This window comes from Lytechinus variegatus, chromosome 10, assembly GCF_018143015.1.
Source record: "Lytechinus variegatus isolate NC3 chromosome 10, Lvar_3.0, whole genome shotgun sequence".
Classification (NCBI taxonomy): domain Eukaryota; kingdom Metazoa; phylum Echinodermata; class Echinoidea; order Temnopleuroida; family Toxopneustidae; genus Lytechinus; species Lytechinus variegatus.
The window spans coordinates 8,532,596-8,539,804 of NC_054749.1; positions in this window are offsets into that span (position 1 = coordinate 8,532,596).

Below are 7,209 nucleotides of genomic sequence, written 5' to 3' on the forward strand. Positions count from 1 at the left end.
ATTATTGTGAAGCGGTTTGAGCAGTCATTGATTGGTATCGTGCTATATAAAATGTAAAATATCATTTATTAGAGGTGATTTGTTGTGTCGGTGTGTCTGTGTGTGCAATAGGATATGTGTAAATAGGTAAATTTTCCGCGTGTGCAGAAGTTACGACTTCTTTAAAAATTTGCGCAACTAACATTTTACTACCTTCTGAAAATTGTCTTGTTATCAGTCATGCATGTTTGAAAACAGTACCAGAAACTGAAGAAAGGATAACTCTTATCAGGGCGTATCAAATCAGTAAAAAATTGTTATACTTTATGCAATATGACTTCATGACTCATTATGTATTAGGGCGATTCCACTCTAGAACTTCAAAAATATCATTAATTTCAACATGCTTTCAATAAGTCATAAGTAATGTAATATTTTACTATGATACCTATATTTTATGAAAATTGTGAGTTTTAACCAAACGTGAAGACAGATATAGTTTTAATTGGGGGGAACAATGGAATTTTAAATTTTCAATAATTTTGCTCATTGAATAGTCAAGTACAAACAGTGCCTGAAACAATTATTTGCAAAGCAAGAGAAGATTGAAAATATTGGAGGTCAATAGAATAATATATCACTGATGGTTCCAAATAATATCTACAACATTTTCATGATCCATAATAGGGGCAGCCCTTATTTTTCCGAACCTATTTTTGGCGATGTCCCGTACGACACATGACAATGCAAAAGTTTTTCCTACAATTTTATTTTTGATGATGCAATTTCATAAAGTCAGATTCTCTTTGTTTGACCCATGGGTGATCGATTTATCCCATAAGGATCTAATTACTGCCCTTCATTTTTCAATTATTGTCCTATTAAAAGTTGTCCCGTACGACACACGCTGTGTCGTACGGGACATGTCCCGGCTCACAATATAATAATGCATTTAATTGCAGGATTTGGATTCAGAAACCATAAATGGTAGGCATACTTAAGTTCATTTAATTGATTTAACATAAAGTGAACTGAAAAAGTACTTTGTTTATCTCCATAGAACATGAAATAAGTGATTCTAAACATTTTAATTGATTTCATGTAGGTTTATTCTTTTGTGAATCCCTTCAGCTAAACTGGTGATTTTCACTGATCAGAGCAGGTTAATTTCTTTTCATTGAGCATGAAAAGAAAACTTTTATAATTATTTCAACCTAGCCTGGAAGATGACTTCCTCTTGCATGCTAATGTGGAATTATTATAAGATGTAAAAAAGAAAATACATATCAATCATCATGACCATCTATTTGGACTTCCCTTGATGATCAATATTTTTTATATACAGTATTGAAACTCCTTACTTTTTTTCAAATAAGACAAATCATATGGTTTCATGAAATGCAGATGGGTTTGAAAAAGTAGAACCGCATTTCTTTAGAAAAGAAATTGTGGAATTACAAGTGACAGTTGTGACATATATCATGTAGATATACATTTTATATATACATGTAAAAAATTATAACATCTTAGCCCCATAATTTACACAAAGTTTCATTCATTGTTTAAATAGTGTTTGGAAATCATCAATTAATTCCCAAAAATATAACTTCACACAAATCTTCAAGTTGTTCAGCTCGTAAAAATGCTGTGAACACTTGTACATTTCCCATCATGAAAAAAATTATTAAGTTATTGCTCCCAATTGTATATATAGAGGTTAACTTAATTATATTGTCCTGAATGACTACTTATTAAAAGATTTTTCATAAAAAAGGAAAAATTTAGGGGCAATGCTCCTTCTGATTGCTAAAATGTTCATTTTTTTTATTCAGGCTGCCCAGTACAACACGCAAGTGCCTGTACAACACACAAGTGTCCCGTACGACACAGAAGTGCTCCGGACGACACACAAGTGTCCCGTACGCGCGTTTCCGTTTTACACCCTGGCGAAGGCATTTTCCGGAAAAGTAGCCAAAAAGCGACTATTGAAGAGTCTACACACGTCGCTGGTTGCATGCAGCGTGCGACACAGGCGAGTCCACCACCGCATGCAATTTGCACAGTTACTGATCAGAGCACAGAGTTCCTCGGCACTTCATGTACAGAGAGAGCGGCAGTCAGGAGTGAAATCCGAACATGCTTTTGCAGTCGCGTTGTTTATGATTATAAAAAATTATTAACTAAATGAATAGAATGACAGGCAACATCAAAATAAACAGATACTTATAATGGAAAGACAAACTGAAGTTTGATGGATTGATACACTTAGAAGCTGCCGAAAGATAGATATAGAAGACTGATAAATATATAGATAGAGACAAGATAGACAGATAGATAGATAGAAAGAGAGAGAGAGAGAGAGGTGGATAGATAGATAGAAAGAGAAAGAGGGAGAGATGGATGGATAGATAGATAAATAGAGAGAGGGGGAGAGACAGAGAGGTCGATATATAGAGGGGGAGAGAGAGAAAGAGAGAGAGAAGGATAGAGAGAGAGGGAGAGAGATGTTGTAGATAGAAATATGGACGGACAAAGAGAGAGAGAAAAAAGACAGACAGATGCTAGAGAGGGAGAGAGATAGAGAATTTGAGAGACAGATAGATAGATGTTAGATAGATAGAAAGATAAAGAATGAGAGAGACAGAGAATATAGACAAATTAACAGATAGATACATATATAGATATATAGATAGAGAGAAATAGAGAAAGACAGACAGTGATGGATAGATAGATGGATAGAGAGATAGATAGATGTCAGATAGATCAAGAATGAGAGAGAAGAGCGACAAATTAACAGATAGATACTGTAGTTACATAGGTAGGTAGAGAGAGAGAAACAGAGAAAGACAGACAGATGGATCGATGGATAGATAGATAGAGAGAGATAGAGAATTTGAGATAGATACTAGATAGATGTTAGATAAAGAATGAGAGAGACTACAGAGATTATTAGATAGATAGATACTGCAGTTACATAGATAGATAGAGATAGAATTTGAGAGATAGATATATAGACAAATAGAGAGAAAGACAGACATCAGCAAATCGGCAAGGCAAATGATCAAGGCAAAGAAAGTATAAGCTCAGCTGCATTTGAAAGTACGGTATGTTTTGCGGATAACTTCGGTGCGGACTTTGGATCGCGCGCCCAGCTGATAATGTAAACAAACGTAGACGTAGACTCTTCACTAGTCGCTTTTTGGCTACTTTTCCGGAAAATGCCTTCGCCAGGGTGTAAAACGGAAACGCGCGTCCCGTACGACACATTATTTTGTGTATGATATATTGACAGAAATATTCATCTAATAGCGATTTCTAACCTAATGAATGTCTTAGTTTGATAGGATTATCATTGTCATCAGCCAAATAATGTGATTGAAGAAGTCAAAGTGTGACATAAAGTAAGAAAGTTTGGCTTCAATTTAGAGATGTCCCGTACGACACATTTTGAATGTCCCGTACGCCACAATGTTCTCGAAAATTATAATTTGCTTTATTTATTCATGAATGTTTATTTTGCTTTCTTTCACAGATGTGTTTGTTCTTGGGTAATTGTCAATTTGAGTTCAGTTTCTATGAAATTTATTTGCCCAACTCACAGACTTTTGAGTACAGACATGAGGTTTCTAAAAAAGTCACTTTTTCTGCGTCCGTACGACACATTGCTATTTTAAATTTGTATTATACAGGATGTGAATTCAAGTCATGTTAAGTCTTGGTTTTTCTAACACTCTGGTAGTACTTGATGATCACCTATAGTTACTGGAATTTTTTTGTCTTTTCTTGTCAAAAACTGTCAAATGCTCTCTAAATGTCCCGTACGACACGTATGGAATCACCCATTATCAGCTCGTAGTCGGTATCAGACTTTTAATTTTCTCTGTATGATATGAGGCAATTATACATTTTTAATATTCAACGGCAATTTGAGATGCGCGGTTATTGGAATTAAGATTTTATTTTATTATGGTAGTGAGTCCAAAATTCGCGTGTGTCCATACTTCGCGGATGGACATTATCTAAAAACCTAGCCGAATAGCCTTAAAATCTTATATCTTCAATGTGAAAAGCGACCTAAAATTACCATTTGGCATAAGTTTCTTTAGAATGAGTTCAGTATGCATGAAAATATTAACAAAAGATCGGCAAGTATCATGATATCATCATTTTGCAAGCAGATATCATAAAAAATGAGAGTTCAATGTGGTACTGACTGATTCTATTCTATAGCATGTTGTCGTCAGTCTGATATAGATATATACAGTATTACCTCTTTAGCTTGAGTCTTTCTTTAAATCGATACAAAAACTTTGGTCCGCGAAGATAGGTTTCACTTTTTCAGAATGGTTTTCCAGCATTCATCTAAGATCACGCTACAGGCGAAACCACTTGACCTACTTCACATTTGCGTCAATGATTTTATAGTTTACGATCTTGTCGTCAATGTGGTATTTTTAAATTGGTTTTGTACAAACAGTGAATACTTTGTGAACGAATTTAAGCCTGATGAATATTTTTTAAATGTCCGCTAAGTTTGGACACCCGATCATATATTACATCCCTTTTCATGGTAATGTTCAACTTTGTACTAATTTCTATTTTCTTTCAAAATTTTCTGACAGTTTCAACAATATCTGACAGTTAAAGGGGAAGTTCACCCTGAAGAAAACTTTGTTGTAAAAATAACAGAAAAAATAGTAAAAATTATTGGTGAAGGTTTGAGGAAAATCCGTTAAAGAGTAAGAAAGTTATTAGAGTTTAAAATTCTGGATTTGTGACGTCATAAACGAGCAGCTGCCCCATGTGTTATGTAATATAAAATGTATGAAATTCAAATTTTGTATGGTTCCTGATGACTTAATTTTATTTTCTTTTCATGATCGGGTGTGAAAAGATTTGACTATTGATATACAAAAGTTACAGTGAAAACCATTTTCAATTTTCTGAGAAAATGACATTTCATTGATTTTTTACCATTCGCTATGTAGGAATGCTGCTCGCATATGACGTCACACATCAAATAATTGAAATTCTAATAACTTTTTAATTATTTGATGAATTTTTCTCAAACCTTCGGCAATATTTTTTTATTTTTTCTGCTATTTTTACAATAAACTTTTTGTCAGGGTGAACTTCCCCTTTAAACAAGTGGCCCAAATATTCAGATAATTATAAATCTGAACTTTTTCGACAATTCCAAAACATTTCTCTTACTCTCTCCTGAGTAATATCATATTAAACTAAAATATAGAAATCGAGACTTCTAGATAAGACATTCGGTATTATTTTATTCAATGAATATCACGTGTATATTCTTTCATGAAAATGCAATTCAGTGTTTAAATTCGACTTTCATTTTATTTGCATTTGCCACTCTGCCTATTATAAATACTGTATGTAATATGTAATATAGGAAGTAAAATTCAACTCAAACAATATTGTATTTTGTTGATCAGCAGAGTTTTTTCATGAAACGAGTAGTTGTTTTTACTGACTAACTTGTTCTAATACACTAAGATGCAGTCAGGTACCATTACATGAAATAGTACATCAGATATAAACAAAAACATTTTGGTAATTGGAATAAATAGTCGCTCATCAAAATTACGGGTGCAGCTTACATTTGATCATAAATCGTCATCCCAAACATACATAGGCGCATATAATACATTTAGAATATGATTCACACATTTGCAAACTATGCGATTCTGCAGGGAATAGTTTTACGAAATAGTAAATATCTTCCGTTACGATGGACATGATGTATATATGTATATATACACAACAAAAAAGTAAGTCCCCCTAAATCAAATTGCTGTAACTTTTGAACCGAATTAGTTTGAGATATTTCATTTGTGGTTTTCTGCACTCATTAAGGAACTTCTAGGGAAAAATGAGATCGATCGGTTGAGTCATGCATGAGTAATTAAAGATTTAATTAAAAATTACCATTTTTAAAAGTCACAAAAGTCGTTTTTCAGTTTTTTTCAAATACAAAGTAGGGCAAAAGTTGTTTTCAGGTGAATTTTATGGTGTAATGCTGTTTTACTATCCATCCAACCACTTCAGACCAGATTTTGATATCGTATGATCATGGTTGAGTGAGCACGAATGTATTGCAGGGGCTGCGGAAGCGAGGGGGGGGGGCTGCATGGGCTTCAGCCCCAACTTTTTTCTAAAATCATGTACAAAAATGTAAAAATGACGCTACGATTTTGATTTTTTTGCATGATCAGCCCCCCCCTCACTTTTGGCTCAGTCTCCTCCCCCCACTTTGAAAACCGTTCCGCGGCCCCTGAATTGTGATGTATCATCATTAACATGATCTAACAGGTTGCAGAGGATACTACCATAAACCCCTATGATAGGGGTTTATGTTGGTGGCTCCCCCGATTATAGTGATTATAGGCCCCTCCCCATTTTAAAATTCTGGATCCACCACTAATTTGTCCATACATTCAACTGATCCTGAGAAATTGTTAGGAAAAGAATACATTTATGCAGTATAAAGAGTATTCATTCCTAAGTTTTCGATTGTGCTCGCTCAACCATGAAAATGTTTAAAATTCGGAAAGTGTGTGATGATAGAAATGATGGATGATAAAAACAACAGCAATTAAAGTCACATTTGAAACCGAATTTGCCCCCAAAATCACTGTATTATCCTTTAAAATGCGTCTGTGACATTGAAAATACCAATTTTCCCACTTTGATGCGTGCTCACTCATCCATAAATAAACAAATCGATTTCATTTCGCACAGAATTTTGCCCATAATTTGATAAACATTACTGCCAAACGACAATGCTAAAGACAGCCTTGAAAAAAAGTTCCACCATATTGAATAAGGGGTTACTTATTCGTAAAAATATGCACCCATAATGTACACAAGTCTATGAGAGAGGAAGTCAAAATTTTGAAATGAGGGTTTGTTTCGTGGACGAATTTTGTTACTTCTGCCAACAGTTATTTCATGAAACTTCGCACATGGCTTCAGAGTAACACTATCCAAGAGGTGCGCACACCAAAATAACCATTCGATACGATACAGAGTGGGGCCAAGGCCTTGAACTTTCTTCTCATTTGCATAATTTTCGAATATTGTGTGCTCACTGATGCATTAAACATCGGGATTTTCATAAAAATCAAATCAAATGAACTGTGCAAGGAGTTGTGTGACAGATATCCATAGTTACAAATCGCATTTTTTCCAATAACGTAAAAAGGAGCT